Below are 20,852 nucleotides of genomic sequence, written 5' to 3' on the forward strand. Positions count from 1 at the left end.
TTTTCTGAGTAAGCAGCAGTAGCAAGACTGTCCAAATTTTGAAGACAAAAGTAATGAAAGAGGACCAAGAAAAAGCCCCAATTTGGTAGAAGTGTTACTTCTCTCTCTCCATTATTTTTTAACAAATTTGTTTGATCAGTTTATGAAAGTCAAGTAAGTGTTTATACCTGAGGAAAAACTTTGCATTTTTAAAAAATCAGATCACAGAATAGTCCTTAGGCATTTGAGATTATTACACAGAATATATCTTATGGCAAATTGCCCATTAGGGATCGAAAATGTCTTTCCAGTTGGTGCCTGTCCCCCTGCTTCATACACATAAGATAGTTTACTGTTTGTTGAATGCATGAGTGCTGAGTCATCCACTTCTCTCTCGGCAGCTGCCCTCCAATAGCTCTATTCCCCTTTACAGCCAAACCATTGTAAATAATTACCACGCTCTTCTTTCCTTACTTCCTGTCTGGTCTGCAGCTCACACCACCTGAGTCTCACCTCTGCCTTATTTCAGTGCTCACTGTGCCAGGACCCTCCCTCCACTCCTCTCCCTTAGGTGCTCACTCTTTGGTGCTGTCGAGGGACAAGGAGGGAAGTTGAGGCTGCCACTCATGCCACAGAAGCTGCTGAGAACATTCTCTGTAATGTCTCTGCCCACGGCCTCTCCCTTCCCCCAGCAACACCTGCAATGGGTAAGGCCGGGCAACGCTGCTTCGTGAACATTCGGTTTATTTATGCCACTCACAAGAGCACCATCGAGTGGGTGAACAGGCAGCTCATAAAGTCCTCTAGCCACAGGTCTGCATTTTCTCTCCAAATCAGACCCCAGAACCTTGGACTGTTCTGTGTACAGATTCCACCGAGCTACACTCTGTCTCTAGCGGTCACCAACATATCAAAATGACTTTCCTGTCTACCATGCCCGCTCCCTGAATGTCTACTTAAGACAGATGTAAACTATGAACATGTGAAAGAGTCTCTGACATGCTTGTCTGCAGTCAGAACTGGTTACAGCTCTGTTACCCAGACATATCATTTAGTAATTTCTATGTGTGTGCATGCTCAGTCACTCAGTCATGTCCAACTCTTTGTGACCCCATAGACTGTAGCCTGCCAGGCTCCTCTGTCCATGGAATTTCCCAGGCAGGAATACTGGAGTGGGTTGCCATTCCCTTCTCCAGGGGATCTTCCCGACCCAGGGATTGAACCCACGTCTTGGGTGTCTCCCGCATTGGCAGGTGGATTCTTTACCACTGAGCCATTTCTCTTTAATTCAAAACAAATGTCTCCTTTCTCAGTCTTTCACAGTCAAGGCAACTGGCTACCCCTACCTTCTCCAAATGGAATCCTTGCTCCTTGCCCCCAGGACCCAGCAGTCTCGTGGGTTTCCCTCTCTTTCTTCTTCTGCTCCTCCTTTCACCCTTGCGCTTGTCCTTCACTTGGTGGCCTTGATGGATTTTTCCTCAAGGCTTTGGTCCTAGTATTTTCTGCAACTGCTGACTGTATAACCTTTCTCTGCACGTCATCTCCGTCTGTGGATCCCATTGGTCATATCCAGACCTGTGAATGTGAAGATGCATCACAAGTTTCTATCTCTGGTTGGGACTCCAGAGCTCAGCTCTCTGACAAGCTTCATACCCATAACCAAATGTCTGCTTGCTCTACCCCGTGTCAACTCCAAGACGTCTCAAATTCAGCATGTCCAGCCCTGAATTTAGCATCAGTCTTCACAGACTTGTTCCTCTGCCAGTGTTCCCTGACACTTTCTCGTGGGCTCCACGTAAATACCGCAGAAGACGACCTGTCAGTGTTACCTTCTGTATATCCTTAGAATCCATTGACAGCTTAGAATTCATCCTCCCTCCCCTAGGCCACGTTACCAGTGCCTCTCTGTTCAAAAAAGTTCAGCTGATCTGCGTAACTTAGGCCCCTTGCCAGCCAATACTCTTCATTGTAGCCAGAAACACTTTTTTGAAACATAAAATTGATGACGTGACTATAATCCTCTCCCTCAAAAAGCCCCCCAAACCCACCTTCTCATTGGTTTTAGGATAAAGGAATATGCCCTGCTATGGCTAAAAAGCCTTTCATGGTGATAACCTCTGAGTGCATCTGCAGACTCCAGCTGTTCACCCTACTCTGTGTCCTACGGCCGCTCGCCTTTCCTTGTCTCTCATGCTGCCCCTGCTCGCTTCTGCTTTCCGTAAGTTATGACTTTCCCATACGTCATGCTTTCTGCCAATACTCTTTGTCTAGTTGACTCTTGTACATCATGTAGATCTCGTTTTCTAGGATCATGTGTCTCTCGTTAGTATCATTTAGAGCAGTTGCATTTTCATAACTATTGTGTCATTCTCTTTTTTGAAATTATATTTTTATTTATTTGGCGGCAACAGGTCTTAGTCGCAGCATGCAAGATCTTTCAGTGGCAGCGTGTGATCTCTGAGTTGTGGCATGTGAATGCAGTTCCCTGACCAGGGATTGAACCAGTCCCCCTGCATTGGGAGCGCAGAGGCTTAGCCACTGGACCACGAGGAAAGTCCTGTATTTGTGTCATTCTTTTACCCGCTGTCTTCCCCACCAGCTTGAAGGCCAAATGAGGGCAGAGCATACCTGATGTAATTCACTGCATCCTAACCGTGTCTGGCGCATAGTAGGCGCTCACTAAAGACAGTTTTATTGAAAGCATGAGTGTATGGAATGAATATGAAAATAAACCTAGATTAAAGTCAGCAAGAAAAATGTACTCATATTCTAGTGTTGAAAAATTCTAAAATAAGCACAGTATTGAGATGAGTAGCAAGAACACTGAAAGCTTTAGATGGATTTAAGAAATTAAAGTAGGAGGACTTCCTTTCTCACCAAGATTCAGTAGTGGGTAGACCGGAATGGTAGAGAATTTTTAATGAAAAATTTCACCTGAATTGAAAAGCAACTGATTTTAGTACATAAAAAATATGCTAAGGTATGAAGGTAGTACTGTCTAATCTAATTCCTGCTATTTTTGCCACTGCATATATTGAACCCGAGCTATCACAAGGGCAGAGGATTAGGACCAGAGACAAGCTAGGGAGGCAAAGGAGAGATGAGATTTCAAAAAACGTTTATGTTTCTGGATTGTGGCTATTGGGCTGGATATGCCTTTTTATATCTTTGCTTCTAAAATTCGTGTTATTACATGCACTATAATTGTCTCTGCTTCCATATGGTGACAATTCTAGCCACTGTATCAAGATCTCAATACACAGGCAAAGCGAAAATGTTGCATCAGTTGTTTTCCCTCAGTTACATTACAAGTACAGGACACCCCCCTCGCCCCAATAATGAAACACAAATTTAGTCAATTAGAATAGTATCAGTATCGTGAATGTACTTTTGCAATTACGAGAGTAAAAACATTCCACATTGAAATAAGAAATGCCATCTGATTTCAATTTAACACAAAGGGGGAGAAACACATTCCATTTAAGAATGACAAATAAAGCTGTCAGTGTGATCCATTTATAGCCCCTCAGAGAATGCCACAAATCCACAAAATGTTCTGAGGAACTAGTTATTGTATTTGCTGTGTTGAAGAGAAGGCCTGGAAGTCTCTGATGGTCTGCTAGCCAAGGAAACTAAGGTTAGCTGGAAGAATGTGCAAATTCAGTCAGCATCCGAGGAGAACACCCCTTCAAGGGGAGCGTGAAGGCGCTGGCTGCTGTCTGTAAATAGTGCGCCTCAGCAGGAGGGGTGGAATGCTGCAGGATACACCCTTGTCTTCTTTGTCTGTTCCCCACCCCTCTGCCCTTGCGTTCTTGTTATTCAGTCGCTCAGTCATGTCAGAATCTTTGCAACCCGATGGACTACAGCACGCCAGGCTTCCCTGTCCTTCACTATCTCCTGGAGTTTGCTCAAACTCATGTCCATTGAGTCAGTTATGCCATCCAGCCATCTCACCCTCTGTCGCCCCCTTCTCCTCCTGCCTTCAACCTTTCCCAGCATTGGAGTCTTTTCTAATGAGTCGGCTCTCTGCATCAGGTGGCCAAAGTATTGGAGCTTCAGCATCAGTCCTTCCAATGAACATTCAGGGTTGATTTCCTTTAGGATTAACTGGTTTGATCTTGCAGCCCAAGAGACTCTCAAGAGTCTTCTCCAGCACCACAGTTTGAAAACATCAATTCTTCCGTGCTCTTTACGGTCCAACTCTCACATCCGTACGTGATCTAGAAGGGTCTTAACTGGCCAAACGAGGCCTCTCTCTATTAGGCCTACTGCTAACAAAAATTACAGAGAGGCATCAAATCTCGATTATAAACATCCACAGTGCTAGTTATTTTTGAAAATGTTACTATAGGTTATTTCCAGCTCAGGTACAAGGGCACTTATCAAAAACAAACAGTGGAAATATAATTTCTATTCCTTATTCCTGCACTCAAGCTTCCTTCTTTCAAGCAGCCTTGTGCTGTTAAATATATATACATATATTCATATATAAGTGTATATAAAATATGACCCTCTGCAAGGCATAACTGATTACTTTTTCTCCTTTGCATTGGCTGCTAAAAAACCGCGAATAAAATTTGTTACTATCTTCTAGCAAGAATGTTGAATTTCATGGCATAAATTTTGAGTATGAATCTCTCTCCTGGCCCTATCTTACATTCCTAGCCTTATTTTTTTTTCTTTTGACTCATTTTTTCCTACCTATTTGTAATATATTTTATGTTGCTCTACAGTATGTATTTTTATTAGCCTTTCTCTATAAGCTTTAAATCCTTTCCAGCATATAAATAAAATACACAACATTTATAGATAGCCTTTTTTTTTTTTCCTCTGGAGGGTTGCAAAATTTTCCCAGAGCAACACAATTCATTACCATAAATGAACATTAAGACACTGATGTTCATAGTAATTAAATTTTTTGTGATATTTTGCTCAATATTTCAGTTAGGTTTTCTTAATATTTATGCATACACTTTCATTGCTGAAATTCCTAGCCTGAGGTCCATGGACTCCCTCAAATTATATGCAAAATTTTGTGCATATAAATTTTTATTATGGAGGAGTTTCATTTTAATCCAATTCTGAAAGGCAAATTTGACCCAAAAGATTAAAAATATACTCTTTTTTACTGGAATAACCCCAGAAAACCAGATCTGGGTCTCTTGGCATTCAACTAAATGACAAAATATTTTTTGACTACCTACTCGGTGTCTAGCAAGGGCTTCTCTGGTAGCTCAAATGGTAAAGAATCTGCCTTCAATGCAGGAGATCTAGGTTCAATCCCTGGGTTGGGAAGATCCTCTGGAGAAGAGGCAACCCACTCCGGGTATTCTGCCTGGAGAACCCCATGGAGTCTGGCAGGCTACAGTCTATGGGGTCACAAAGAATCGGACACGTCTGAGCGGCTAAGCGCAAGTACAAGTGCCTGGCACTGTTTTAATTGCTCAGAAAACAGCAATCAACTGACCTCTGACCTCAGGGTACTTTTAGTCCAGTGGGGACAAGGGAAGGCAATGAAAAAACAATGTGAAATATTTGAATGGTAACGGACTGTAATAAATAAAACAAAGTAATGTAATAGCAAATGGATGAGATTGGATGGTCAGAGACAGCTTCTCTAAGGAGATGGAATATTAGCTGAGCCAAGCAAGATTGGAGGGAAAAGCATTCCAGAGAGAGAGACCGGCTAATGCAAAGACCTTCACAGAGGCACAGGCTTGTTATCATCCATTACTCTTCTAGAAAATAGGAGTGGTCATTCTCCAAATTCACTTTTCAAATTCACTTTCAGTACTTCACTCTCTTTTCCTTGTTTTCATTTTCTTTGAAGAGTTCGATTTCCTAATGTGAGGGAAAGGTATCTTCAGAAAAAGTGCCTTGTATTTTATTATCCATGAAAGTCAGTAAGTAGTTGAGTCTGCCATCTTGAAGGGACTGTGGGAGATGCCCTGAAGGTGCTCAGCACAGGCTGAATAAAATAGAACTGCCATACATGGCAGAGAAGGCAATGGCACCCCACGCCAGTACTCCTGCCTGGAAATCCCATGGACGGAGGAGCCTGGTGGGCTGCAGTCCATGGGGGTCACACAGAGTCGGACATGACTGAGCGACTTAGCAGCAGCAGCAGCAGCAGCAGCCATACATGTAACCATAATGTACCTTAAACCAATCTTGTATTGTTCAGTAACATAGGTTTATGAGCCAAGTAAATTCTAGGCCCCAGATGCTGTAATGTACAGTTTGAAACCCAAAGCTCTTTAGGAAGGCACCGATCATCCTCTAAAAGCTGAAGATGGATGAAGGAGAAAAGGAACACATGATGAAAATTAGGGTTAAAAATTCTTTGAGATAAGAACGCTACTCTATGGCTTGGAAAACGCTCTAAATAGCCTTGACTGTTTTTAAATGCTCTAAATAGACTGTAAATCAATAAATTAGGATATGACTAAAGATCATAAATACCTCCCACATTATTAGCTGTTTTCCTGAATTAAATTGTTTATAAACATATTAAAGGAATAATGCCTGAAAGGTAAAGCCAAGAGTAAGGTCTCAGAACATTCTGTGACAGTTATAGTATGCCAGAAACTGTGAGATTTCTGAGCTCGTGGCCTTCCAGGTAAAGGCTAATCATTACTTCTGTTTTACAGACAGGGAGAAACTGAGGTTTAGAAGAAGCAAAACTGACTCCAGAGCCTCTTCAGTGCCATCATCTCTACCATTATCAGTTAGTTCCATGAAGAGAGGAGGTTTTGTGAGTTACAGCTGATAAACTCATCTGCCTTGCTGTTTAAAAGGCTTTGGGGAATGACATTCTGAACAATTCGTCTGAGCTTATCATGTGCAAATTAATTTCAGTACTAACTCAAACAGAACAAGTAAGACAGCAAAGCTGCTATTAAGAGTAAAAAAGGTTACTTGACTTTGGATCAGAGTAAATTATTTGGATTATTCATAATATACCTTCTCTTAGCGTTAGTCACTCAGTCGTATCGCCTCTTCGTGAGGCCATGGACTGTAACATGCCCGGCTCCTCTGTCCATGGGATTCTGCAGGCAAAAATACTGGAGTGGGTTGTCATGCCCTCCTCCAGGGGATCTTTTCAACCCAGGGATTGAACCCAGGTCTCCCTCATTACAGGTAGATTCTTTTATCTGAGCCACCAGGGAAGCCCAGAAGTGAGGGCCTGCCCTCTCTGAGGCTAATCCCACTGAAACAACAAGTGTAGCACTGGCAGCAGGAGTGTATCATAGTCCTGCTGCTGCTGCTGCTAAGTCGCTCAGTCGTGTCCGACTCTGTGCGACCCCGTAGACGGCAGCCCACCAGGCTCCCCTTCCCTCGGATTCTCCCGGCAAGAACACTGGAGTGGGTTGCCATTTCCTTCTCCAATGCATGAAAGTGAAAAGTGAAAGTGAAGTTGCTCAGTCGTGTCTGACTCTTCTCGACCCCATGGACTGCAGCCCACCAGGCTCCTCCATCCATGGGATTTTCCAGGCAAGAGTACTGGAGTGGGGTGCCATTGCCTTCTTATTGAGTATTTACGAAGTATCACACACTGTTCTGACCACTGTACAACTTCACTCTACCCTCACAACAACCCCGTTGGTAGTATTTATTATTACTATTCCCAATTCCCAGCCCAAGAGATGGGAACTTAGAGAAGTTGCCCACATATCAAAGGCTTCCCAGCTTGCTACTGGAGGGGCTTACACAAAGCCCATTGACCCTGGAGCTCAGGCTCCCTGCAGTTCCCCCACAGTCTCCCTTTGTTTGATCAGGTTTTCTTCCTAATTGACATGTCAGTGAGGACGTTCTATTTCCCAACATAGGTTGCTTTAAACCCTTTAGAGTCCAAGGCTGTCCATGATCTGGACTTTTTTTTTAACCTTTCCTAGCTAATTTCTCTAAATTACCTTCGAACCCTATGGGAACCTGCCTCCTCTTAAAGTCTCAGAAGTCCCCTAAGCCCACAATCCAGCTTAAATTCTACTGTTCTTAAAGGCCTTATTCAAATTCCACTTATCCGAGCCATCTTCCAAAGGTCTCTCAGGCCCAGGTAAATAGCTTGAGGAGCTGGCCTCTTCCATCTACTGCTGCAGGTCACCCTGGTGTGTCCAAGAGCTTTGGTGGCCTAGAGACTCCATAGAATTGTATAAGAGTTCTGTTGGAAAGTACCATCAGGAATTTTTCTCAGAGGCATGTCCAGAGCTTTTATCAATTTCTTAAAGTTTAACTACCACTCAGCAACTGTCCCTCCATTCTCAACAGACACACACACACACACACACACACACACACACACACACACACTCTCTCTCTCTCTCTCTCTCTCACACTCTTCTGGAAAATAATGACATTAAATGCTAATGTTTCTTGAGCAAGGTGGCCAGATTTAGCAAATAAAAATATTATATGGGACATGCCTTTACTAATACATGATTTGTTGTATATTTTAAATTCAAGTGTAACTCAGCCTGCTGTACTTGATCATCAGTCTTATCTTTGAATGTTCCATGGATATTTATGTTATTTCTCAACTACACAGAATATAATCATCTGGAGGGCAAGGGGCTTCACTATTTCTCCACTGAATTTAACACTCAACTTTTATTGCTAATTACTGATTCATTTTTCTCACCCAACAGAAACATTTTGGAGTGTTCTTGACTTGGGGCCAATATCAAACCTAGTAGCTAAATCATGATTATTATATATATATATATGCCTTTTGCTATAAGGAAAGAGATGTCCATAGTACTTAATGAATGGATTTTGATTATCTCTTCTACTTGCTGGATTCAAACACACTGATTTTTTTTTGTTTAAAAAAATCCTCTTAGAGGAAATCTGGGAAAGTTAAAAATAGACCACCATTATTATTGGGCCTTAAAGTGAGATCTTCCACCCATCTGATTGAAGACTCATGAAAGGTGTCTGTTAAAAATGCCATTTTCTGGGTCCAATTTCAGACCTACTAATACAGAATTGTTCAGAATGGCTCCAAGCTATCTGGGTTTTTAAAAAGTCTTTCAGATGACTTTTATAACCTCTAAAGTTTAAAGACTGTTTTTTTATGGCATGTAATACTCAAGCAAAAATTGAGCTCTAAGTTAGAGAAGGAAAGTTATTTTTGTCCTTAAAAACAAGCTATCATTTGGAATTCAAAGTATCAGTCATCTTTTAAATGTATCTGGAATCTATCAGACCAGAGTGAAATGCCCAGCACTGGAGATTGCCCATTTAGAGTTTCCAAGTATTTCAACAGAATTGGTAAACTAACTTTAGGGATTAAAGGCTGCCTGATGGATCATTAAAATAGTAAATGAGTCAATGAAATTTATAGAGGCCATATGAAATTTAAAAACATTATCTCAACTAGGGTGCTCTGCTGTGTATTAATGCTGCTACCCAGGACTAGTCTGGGAAACCTAAGGATGTTCGGAATTTCTGAAAGAGAGCATCGTTGTCCACAACTCCCTCTCTGTTGTTTGGGCAGTCCCTGATATTGTTGATTCTTGGTGAAAAGAGTGCTGGTCTGAACGTCAGAAGGCATAGGTTCTATACTTTTGGTTCTGTATTTTTCTAAACTTCCCATCTCCTTGTCAATGAAACAATGGTTTAGACAGTTGGATGGTCCCTACATTATCTTCTAATCTCAAGTTTCAGTTATCATCCTGAAGTTGTTTTCTCTGCTGTAAAATATGGGGGCTGGGCCAAGTGCATGTGTCCATCTGTCCTTTTGTTCAAGGGTAGCCCTACTGTCTCCATCACTGTCCTTGGATCCTCATTCATAATTCAGACTTAGGCTAGCAGCGTAATATTGACGGTACTTCATTTAGGTTATCCATGGAGGGGACAATGTATTGGCCGTTAGCACATGTCCATTCTAAGAGACAGTTACTCATTCAACATATATATGTTAATGCTATGATCACCAGCTATGTGTCATGGTGCTAGGCCCCAAAAATAAAATAATGAAAACAGATAAAACAGCTCTGGCCTCATGCTGCTTATGATCTTGAGGTGGGGGGTGATTGGGGGAGATAAAAACAACCACCACATGTAAACTGACAGATAAATAAAACAACAGCAGTTTGTAATCAGTGGTCTGAAGAATCACTCAGGATGAGATAGAGAATAACAGAGTGACTGGGAGCAGTGACTGGGAAAAGTTCTGTGGGGAGGATGCTATTTTCTTAGACCTAAAGGAAGAAAAAAGATAAACAAGGGAAAGGGTTGGAGAAAAGGGGAGGACAGGGGAGGACACAGTCAGGAATCCCCCAGGAGGGGCAGCTTAGGTATTTGGCAGCCAAAATCCTGGACAGTCCCTCTGTCCCTGATAGATAATTTAATCTAAGACTAGAGAAAGGGAATCAGAGGCCCACAGAGTTTAGGGAACTTAACAAGTGGTGAGTTAGTTAATGGGAGAACTCTTGCATGCTTCAGTCCAGCAGGTGAACCTCTCTTAGGGATCACAGAGCATCAGGAGGTGCCAAAATGCCTTGGTCTAGGTGTTGGAGAAGACTCTTGAGAGTCCCTTGAACTGCAAGGAGATCCAACCAGTCCATTCTGAAGGAGATCAGCCCTGGGATTTCTTTGGAAGGACTGATGCTAAAGCTGAAACTCCAGTACTTTGGCCACCTCATGCGAAGAGTTGACTCATTGGAAAAGACTCTGATGCTGGGAGAGACTGGGGGCAGGAGGAGAACGGGATGACAGAGGATGAGATGGCTGAATGGCATCACTGACTCGATGGACGTGAGTCTGAGTGAACTCCGGGAGTTGGTGATGGACAGGGAGGCCTGGCGTGCTGCAATTCATGGGGTCGCAAAGAGTCGGACACGACTGAGTGACTGAACTGAACTGAACTGAGAGGTTCAGTTTCCTCTTGTGTGAAACACGCATGGCGTCTACTGCCTCAGATTGTTGTGGGATTTAATGAAGTCATGTTTCACAGTGCCTGGTATATCATAACTGCCTGATAAATGCAGAATCTCCTGGTTTTTCACCTGGTGCGCTTGCATCCATAGCAAGTATTGGAAAATAAGTAAGGCAGAGCTTGGATAAAGGAAGAGAGTCAGCAGAGGAGAAGTTCTGGGATACTGGACTGGTATCTGCGTGGCAGCTATCCATCTGAGAGGCTGAGTAGAGGAAATGGGAAGAAAGGCCCTGAGCTGCGTGGTTTTGCTCACCCCTTAATCTGCTAGTGGGGAATCTAGAGTTGTCTTCAGAAGACAGAAAAGACTACCCATAGTAAAATTTATACTTATAAGGAGCATACGGGAAACAGGCTTTACTCTAGGAGACTGGTAACAGAAGAGTGACACGCTATTAGATGCATGCAAAGAGAACACGGTTATGTTAACATGTCACTCAATCCACTGGGAACAAACTAATTCAATTAGCTGCAGAGTATTAAGATGATTTCTGGTGTTAAGGATGCTTAAAAACCAAGCCCATGATACTGGGAGAATGAATAATTTATCCAGGCAACTAGGAAGATTTTCTTTGTCTGTGAACAAAACCACAGATTGAACTTCGCCCTTAAAATACCAAGAGGCGTTATTTCGTGGATTTTAGCAGACAGCTTATAAGGCCATTCCGAGAAACCTGCTTGCCGTCCTTGTTGACTCACCCAAAACATAAGGGAATATTTATGGTTCAGGCATGCTTGAACCAGGGCTGAATATTTCTGTTTCTGAAGTTCACTGGGTCCCTTTCCCCCCAGCCATAAGGTAAATGCCATTCCATATATAGCTTTTTGAAATGCTGCCTTCTTTATGATTCCCTGCCAGTGGTGCCTTATGGGAGAAATTTTATTTCAAAGTTTCACAGGATGCGAATTGAACTCATTATTTTACTCCAAACTCATTGTTTAATTGACAGGAAACATGCATTCTAAATCATCTTGTATGCATGGCAGAAGCAGCTACATAAATTTAACAATGGGTGGATTATTACTATTTAGCATATTTATGGGATTTTATATTCAGGAAGCATTTTACAAATCTTTTATTAGTTAATCCTTACACTTCGCAGTGCATCTGACAGGTGGTAAACAATGCTCTGGGTTCTAAATTGCCAATACATGAAAAGTTTAATGGGGGAAAAAAAAATCTATGCCTTTCCTCTGTGTTCTTAAACTTGCTAAGAGCTCATTTCTGATCATTTTTCCTCTCACTGGAGACCAAAGCCAGAGGCCTGAAAAGCGGGCTTGCACCCTAAAATTTAAAAGGGAATATATTGGACTCAGTCGTGGGTCAAGTGGCTAGAACTAGACGAAGCCTCACAAGACACCCAGGTGATATGACAGGATTCCGAACAAAGATGCAGCCCAGTAATACAGCACATAAAAAGACACCTAAGGAAGAAGTCAGTTTTTAAAACTGTACAGTGAATTTAGTTCTCAAATCTAACACCACCATCCATACCTGCTGGGCTCACTATCTAATGACAACACCAGTTACTGTTAATACGCACACATATATAGTAAAAAACAAAACCTAATTCAAACTAAGAGAGTCTGTATTTTCTTTCTGGAAAACTCACACATCTTAAAAACTCAGCTTCCTCCAACACCCACCTCAAACTCTTTAGAATCCTCCAGTCTACCCAGTTCCAGACACCAGCAGGGGTGAGAGTGCAGGGCAAGGAAAGCTTCCGTGGATCAGAGTTTCATTCTGGACCCAAACGTTTTACAGCCCCGGGCTTGCAGAACTAACGAACCAAGAAAAATCAATCTCGAGTCACCTGAGGGCGGGACACCAGGAGCGTAGCTGCAGTGCCTACTTTCAGAGGCCCTCAGAGTGGACACGTCCAGCCCAGTCTCTAATCTCTTCTGATTGACCTGACTCTATCCCTCTAATCCCTCAGGCCCCCACCCCCACCGGTGTGTGTGTGTGTGTGTGTGTGTGTGTGTGTGTGTGTGTGTGTGTGTGTGTTGGGGGACAGGTAGGCGGGTGCAGAAAACACCCAGATATTTTGCAAGCAAACAAATGCGGCCTTGTGCGTTCTCTCGGTGCAGCTGGGCAGCTGTCCAGAGGTCAGTGTAAGGTAACCCGGTCGTCTCCCTTTCAAGGTACAAGGAGATGCTCCGATCCCTAGCGTCCCCGAGTCTGCGGATACTCGGGGCGCTCGCAGAGCCCCCCATAACCCCGCCCACCCACTCCCCCACCTCCGGCGCGGGCCCGTCCCCGCTTACGCTACCTGGGGACGCTGGAGGCACCTTGGCAGTGGTGGTTCACGATCGTGCCGACCACAGCCCGGGGCTGGTGCGCACGCTTTGTAAAGCCTTCGGAGGGCAGCCGACCCCGCCCTCTCCACCCCCAGCCCCGCCAAGCTTTCCTACCTCGGGCCCCCTCTCCCGTTACTGCCCCCACTCAGCCGCCTCGCCCTGGCGGCCGCGGCCTCCCTTGGTGAGGGCTGTTAGTTCCTCCCCACCCTCGCGGCCAGCTCGGGAGTCATCTGGGCGGGCGGGGCCCCGGGCTGCTTCCCTGCCTCTGGAGCCGTCGCCCCACTTGTGTCAGCAACCCCTGGCTACCCTCTCCGGACTTGGTTGCCCCGGGTGCTCGAGACCCCGCCCTTCTCCACGAGGGGCCACGCCCCGGAGTCCGCATCCCTGCCACCCACCTCTGGGACTGGGTGGGGCCAACGGCGGGGTCGGGGGGGGGGGGGGGGGGGGGGGGGGGGGACTCCTTCTACACCTGGAGGCCAAGTCCGGGAAAGTTTTGGGGTTTTGGCCCTGTTCAGCGTCAGCTTTCTCTTGCAGGGACGTTCTGCAGCTGAGAAATGGAAAGTCTGCGGGTTGTGCTGACAACATAAACCACACAGCGCTGGGTCTCGGAGCTCTTGTAGTTTGCACAAAAATTCTCCATCATCTTAGGCGCATTCGCCTTTCAAAGCCCCAGCCCAGAGTCATTTCAGTGAAAGGGTTAAAGGAACTTAATTTTTAAATAAAAAGTCAATGCTAGAATACATGATGTGTTAGCTCTGCCCCAAGCTTTAAGTATGGTCACCTCTGAATAATTCAGACTTTGCAGTGACCAGGAATACCTAGTTGCATCTCCACATCACTAGAACTTCGGGTCCCTTTACTCTTCATTTTCTTTTTCCCTGCGATGTGAGGGAGGAGGGAAAATGGAATGAAACAAAATCAATTTGAAGAGCTTTTAACAGCTGGTATAAAAGTTTATGGGAGAGGCAGTCTGCAATCATTGAAAATAGGATTCCGAAATTATCTGTAGACCTCACACTTGAGTTTTACCGTTTTGCTGGAGTTTGAGTAATGGAGGGCTAGAGGTTTCTATTATTTTTAGCAGAAATGATACTTTTCTAAGAATTATTAAATAGATTAAATGTATAATGTTATGATAACATGTCAGATCAGAGTAAAACTGTCTATAGAAGACTCTATTAGCCTGCTGATAGCATAGGAGACACAACATCTCTTTAAAGTGGTAAAATTGGCTTTGTCTTAGAGTTTAAATAACAAGTAAGGATAAGCTGGAAAACATGATAGCATCTTTTGAGTTCTGTTTGCCATCTAATGAGGATATTTTCTTTTCAGCACCCCAGCTTCCTTCTACTGTTCCTAATAAGATGTCATTTCAGGATTGCTCAGAGCTTTTGGACATTTGTTCTTTCTTTAAAGTATTCAATGAAGGGTCAGACAGGGCCTGGCCTTGAACTTGGTGCAGGTGTTACAAAGGTGAACTAGGTAGAGGGTACCTGCCCTACAAGGGGCTTACACCTTAATGGGGGAGAGATAGTTGCTACATAGACAAGGGCAAACAGTTCATTTCACCTGTGCAAAGCTGCATGTGGAAGTGGGGGACATAAGGCAAGGACACCCTTCAAGTGGTCTTTTAGACTGCTCTTGGCTTTGAACCCTAGAATTTCTTCAGTGCAAAGATTGGGGGAGACAGCATCCTTTCTTTCCTATCTCATATCCAGTCTATCAGGAAATCCCGACGGCTCCATCTTCAGAAAGTGTTCCAAATCTAAACTCCCCCACTGCTGGTATTCCAAACCAGCATCACCCATGGTCTATTATCCTTACAGAATTTAGGGTGACCCTTTCAAAGTACATGAGTTAGTTTATATCAATCCTGTGCTCAAAAACCACTCAGTTGTTTCCAGACAACCCAGGCTTGACCCCAGCCCCCAAGGCCTTGCCTGCCTGCCGCCTTACCTCTCTTCCCTCCTTGTCCGTCACTCTCCCCTCCCACTCCCTGGCACAGCCTCTCTGGCCTTTCTACTCTTCTTTCAACCCTTATGTTCCTGCCTTTTGGCCTTTGAGCCTGGATTTACTTCTTCTAAATGTGTATTTAGAGGCTTGCTCCTCAGTTACATCAGGTATTTACTCCTTTCTCTTCTTTGTCAGAGAGGTAGTCCCAGACCGCCTATTTGAAATTTTTTCCTTCTCTCAATCCTCTCCCTCTCTGTCTCAGATCTACTTAAGTTTTCCTTTTAATGTACATGTGCAGGAGCATACACACTCATTGCTGTCTCTCTTCTAGAATGAGAACAGCAATTTGGTTATAGTGCCAGGCACATGGAAGGAACTCTATAAATATCTGTTGAAAGACAGCATATAAATTATGCTATGGACTGAATGTGTCTCCACACAATTCATATATTGAAGCTCTAATCCCCAATGTGACTGCATTTGGAGATAGTCTTTTGGAAGTGATTGAAGTTCATTGAGGTCGTAGCGTAGGGCCCTGATCTGATAGAATAAGACCCCGAATAAGAGTGCTTACTCCATGGCACAGGAAAGGCCATGTGTACATCGTGAGAACACAGCTGCCTGCAAGCCAGGAAGAGAGCTTGTATCAGAATCTGAATCCACTGGCATCTTGATCTTGGACTTGCTAACTTCTAGAACTGTGAGAAACATATTTCTGTTGTTTAAGCCAGTCTATCTATGGTATTTTGTTATGGCAGCCTGAGAAGAGTAAGATAGATTACAAAAAAATTTAAAGGAAGGAGTTTAGATACAATCTACACTCACACAACCAGTTCAGGGAATGGTGTGATGTTGTGACCTTTAACCAAAGAACAAACTTTGCAGCACTCACCAGAGTAAGCTGAGGCTTGAAGATTAATCTTATCTGAGCCTGAGAATAGAATAAGTATTCAAGATAAGCAAGTGTCTTTTACAACTGCTTTGTTGTCTGTCTCTGAGGTCATGAATGATTGAAGCTCAGAGAAGAAACAATGATCAGTTAGTATGGTGAAAAATGGTATTTCAAAGAGAAAACTCAGATCGGAACTCCATGCAAGTTCCCTCCTGGTCAGGCTGAAGGAGTCATATGCTACTGTGTACCTAAAACATAATCATGGCCCACTGATATTCAGACAAAATATCAGATAACAGCTTTGGTTACCTACCACAACTGTTTATACCACTGGTCTCCAAAGTAGGCTGTGGGGAGAAAATACCAGAAGCTCCATTTATGTTTGTTTGTTTGTTTAAAAAAAAGCAAAAACATAAGCTTTTGCAAAATATGTAGTATACAGCTTGATGCTGACAGCCTCATTTGCCCATAGGTCATGTGGTGGCCTGTCTTCCCTTGCAGAGGTGTCTTGCAGTTTTGGGAGATCTACAGCATGGAGGGGCCAACATGTGGTCCCTACACTTATTTTATTTTCATTGTGTTGAGTCTTCCTGATTTTATGTGTTCAATTAAGGATTCTGTTACCCAGCTTTAACCAACAATTGCAATCATAAAATGAAAAAAAGTGGCTTAGACAATTAGATAATACAAATAATACCGGCATAAGCAAACAATAGAAAATTGGTGGAGTGGAAGCTTTTGCTACTGTGAGAATTCTTAGCCGTAATGGGAGGTTAACAATGGGAATGATCTGTTTAATTCAGTCTTCCAAGAAGCCAGCTTCTCTCTCCCATTGAAATAGTCAAGAAGACATATGAAACAGGGATTTATATCCAATTTTATTAACAAGCCTTGCCTTAAGCATATATTGTACTTTGAGATATAGGCTAATGATATTATGAAGTACTGTGACTTGCAAGAAAGTCACAAATATGATGTAGCTCATCATTAAATCATTTTTAACAGTTTTATTTGTGGGTATGTTTTATAATGTATGGGGCTTCCCTGGTAAAGAATCTGCCTGTGAAGTGGGAGACCTAGGTTCAATCCCTGAATCAGAAAGATTCCGTGGAGAAGGGAATGGCTACCCACTCCAGTATTCTTGCCTGGAGAATTCCATGGACAGAGGAGCCTGGCAGGCTCAAAGAGGCTTACCCTCTTTGACCATGGGGTAAACAAAGAGTCAGATATGACTGAGGGACTTAATACTTTGATTTTCACCTTATGATGTATAATAGTAAATATAATAAGTCACCTGACGAATAAATTAATAGGTGGATAAATATTGAGGATATACACAGAACATTTTAAACTGATAGAGTAGCCTATTGGAGCAGTTTGGAAACACTGATTTATATCACCAGGGGTAAAATAATTTACTAGAACCCCAAACCCTAGTCCTGAGAGAAAAGAACAGATCAAACCAACTTCTTATTCACAGAATACCAACGTCAGAGGATGAATTATCCAGAACCCTTTTAAATCTTTCTTCTCTCAACTGCATTTTGAGCATTCTAAAATTTCAGGGGAAATGAGAAACCTTGTTAGTTTGCCACAATATTTGGCAGAAAAGATTAAACTTGCCAAAAAAAAAAAAAAAAAGCTTGGGGTTTACTTAGGGGTGTTGGTTACCCTGTTCTGTATGACTTTGTATTCATCCATCCTCTTTAAACTAGTTTTTTTTTTTTTTCTTACTATGGAATGTGCCCATAGAGCTTGCAATTTGAAATAATACTAAAACACATTCAAACTCCTCTCACTGCTCTTTTCCATGTATTAAAATGGTTTGCCCCATTATTTTCAAGCTCTCAAAAAAAAAAAAAAAAAATCCCCTTCCCCATTCTAAAACTTCAAGTGCTTCTCTGTGTGATAAATTTATAACATTTCCATTTTGAGCAACCAGTATTATATAATAACAGTAATCAGCATATCTTTAGTAGAAGGACTATCTGTTTAGCTCTGTTTTCTTTGATGAGTATCATCACATCATAACATTTTTGAGGGTAAAGGGGAGACTTGGCTACAGTTCCTTGTGTGAATGAAGATGTTAAAGCTCAGAACATCAGAGAGCCTGCCTGCAGTCAAACTGCTGGATCCCACGAGAGCTGAGACTAGACCCCCAGACCTTCTGATTCTTGTTCTGAGTACTGTCCACTGTGATAGCCACCTCAAAGGGAGATCGGTAAGGATGTAGTTTTTCTTTGCAAATCTGAGTTAGAGAAAGTAGGCTACCTTGGATCCTGCCTCATTGTATCCATACATATATGTGTCAGGCAGCCTAGGGTGCTTGAATTCCCCAAAGACCCCTACCACAAAGTGTGCCCATGAAGGAAAGGGGGATCGTTCTCTCCTAGGGGTCTGTTCATTTTACATTTAATAAAGAGTGAGGTGAAACCTTATAGATTATGTCATTTTCCTCCTTGGCATCTCACAGTTTAACTAACCACTAACCCACTGGCAGCTGCTGTTTTCCCAATTAGAAGTTTAACCTTCAAAAAAAGTATTCTTTCGATAAAACAATCCTAATGAAAAAATAATACTAAAAATATCAAGACAAAGGCAGGCAGAGAATTTTAAACTGGTTGGTGGAGATGATTGGTTTCTACTTAGCAATAATATCTGATAGTTTGGTAGAAAATTTTCAGGGAAAGTGATGGGAACCTAATTTCCTGAGGTACATAAAATAGGACCAAATAAAATAGTGAAGAGTGTATTGTAAAGATAATCTAGTTGCCCAGATGGCCTTTCCTTAGTTACAGCTTTTATGGTTCTCGGAATGTGTGTGTTCTTTATTCTTTTATGAGGAAATAAAGATTTTCTTTTTCCCAGGGGCATGAAGTTATCCTGCAGTTTAGTTGTTAAAATACTCTGAATATTTTTTCTTTGTTATTTCTAGGACACTCAGCTTTATTCTGGAATTCACCTTGGTTCCTGTGTTTTCTCTTTTGTTGTTCAGTTGTTAAGTTGTGTCTGATTCTTTGCAACCCCTTGGACTGCAGTATGTCAGGCTTCCCTGTCCTTCACTATCTCACGGAGTTTGCTCAGATTCATGTGCACTGAGTTGGTGAGGCTGTCTAACCATCTCATTCTCTTTTTGCCGTCTTCTCCTTTTGCCTTCAATCTTTCCCAGCATCAGGGTCTTTTCCAGTGAGTTGGCTGTTTGGATCAAGTGACCAAAGTACTGGAGCTTTAGCTTCAGCATTAGTCCTTCCAATGAATATTCAGCATTGATTTCCTTTAGGATTGACTGATTTGATCTCCCTGCAGTCCAAGGGACTCTCAAGAGTCTTCTCCAGCACCACAGTTCAATAGCAACAGTTCCTCAGTGCTCAGCCTTCCAACTCTCACATCTGGACATGACTACTGGAAAAACCATAGCTTTGACTAGACAGACCTTTGTCAGCAAAGTGATGTCTCTGCTTTTTAATATGCTATCTAGGTTTGTCATAGCTTTTGTTCCAAGGAGCAAGCATCTTTTAATTTCATGGCTACAGTCACCGTCCACAGTGCTTTTGGAGCTCAAGAAAATAAGAATCGTCACTGCTTCTACTTTCCCCCTTTTATTTGCTATGAAGTGATAGGACTGGTTGCCATGATCTTAGTTTTATGAATGTTGAATTTTAAGCCAGCTTTTTCACTATCCTCTCTCATCTGCATCCAGAGGCTCTTTAGTTCCTCTTCATTTTCTGCCATTAGGATGGTATCATCTGCATCTGAGGTTGTTGATATTTCTCCTGACAATCTTGATTTTAGCTTGGGATTCATCCAGCTCTGCATTTCGCATGATGTACTCTGCATAAAAGTTAAACAGGGTGACAATATACAGCTTTGTTGTACTCCTTTCTCAAATTATACCAGTCCCTTGTTCCATGTCCAGTTCTAGCTGTTGCTTCTTAACCTTCATACAGCTTTTTCAGGAGACAGGTAAGGTGGTCTGGTATTTCCATATCTTTAAGAGTTTTCTACAATTTATTGTGATCCACACAGTCAAAGGCTTTAGTGTAGTCAATAAAGTGGAAGTAGATGTTTTTCTGGAATTCCCTTGCTTTCTCTATGATCCAATGAATGTTTTCAACTTGATCTCTGGTTCCTTTGCTTTTTCTAAATCCAGCTTGTACATCTGAAATTTCTCTGTTCATGTATTTCTGAAGCCTAGCTTAAAGGATTTTGAGCATAACCTTACTGACTTGCAAAATGAGGGCAGTTGTATGGTAGTTTGAATATTCTTTGGCATTTCTCTTCTTTGGGATTGGAGTGAAAACTGACCTTTTCCAGTCCTGTGGCCATTGCTGAGTTTTCTGAATTTGCTGGCATAGTGAGTGTAGCACTTTAATAGCATCATCTTTTAGGATTTGAAATAGCTCAACTGGAATTCCATCACCTCCACTAGCTTTGTTCAGAGTAGTGCTTCCTAAGGCCCACTTGATGCCACACTCCAGGATGTCTGGCTCTAGGTGAGAGAACACAACATTTGGGTCATTAAAACCTTTTTTGTATAGTTCTTCTGTGTGTTCTTGCCACCTTTTCTTAATCTCTTCTATTTTTGTTAGGTCCTTACTGTTTCTGTCCTTTATGGTGCCCATCCTTCCATGAAGTGTTCCCTTGATATCTCCAGTTTTCTTGAAAAGATCTTCACTCTTTCCCATTCCTTTGTTTTCCTCTACTTCTTGCCTTGTTCGCTGAAGAAGGCCTTTTTATTTCCTCTTGCTATTCCCTGGAATTCTACATTCAGTTTGGTATCTTTTCCCCTTTTCC

At 42.6% G+C, this 20,852-nt stretch overlaps 2 protein-coding genes across 6 annotated transcripts in view; one reads left to right on the plus strand and one right to left on the minus strand.

The window, feature by feature from the left end:
- Positions 1–13,295, minus strand: part of RHOBTB1 (Rho related BTB domain containing 1) — a 141,388-nt gene extending 128,093 nt beyond the window's left edge. The window contains exon 1 of the mRNA XM_044942148.2: positions 13,186–13,295. The gene's annotated coding sequence lies outside the window, so the exon portion shown is untranslated. The remainder of the gene's footprint in view (positions 1–13,185) is intronic.
- The window catches only part of LOC112584678, a 358,045-nt gene that overhangs the window by 52,490 nt on the left and 284,703 nt on the right, over positions 1–20,852 (plus strand). The window lies entirely within an intron of this gene.

Source organism: Bubalus bubalis, chromosome 4, assembly GCF_019923935.1.
Source record: "Bubalus bubalis isolate 160015118507 breed Murrah chromosome 4, NDDB_SH_1, whole genome shotgun sequence".
In the NCBI taxonomy this organism is placed as follows: domain Eukaryota; kingdom Metazoa; phylum Chordata; class Mammalia; order Artiodactyla; family Bovidae; genus Bubalus; species Bubalus bubalis.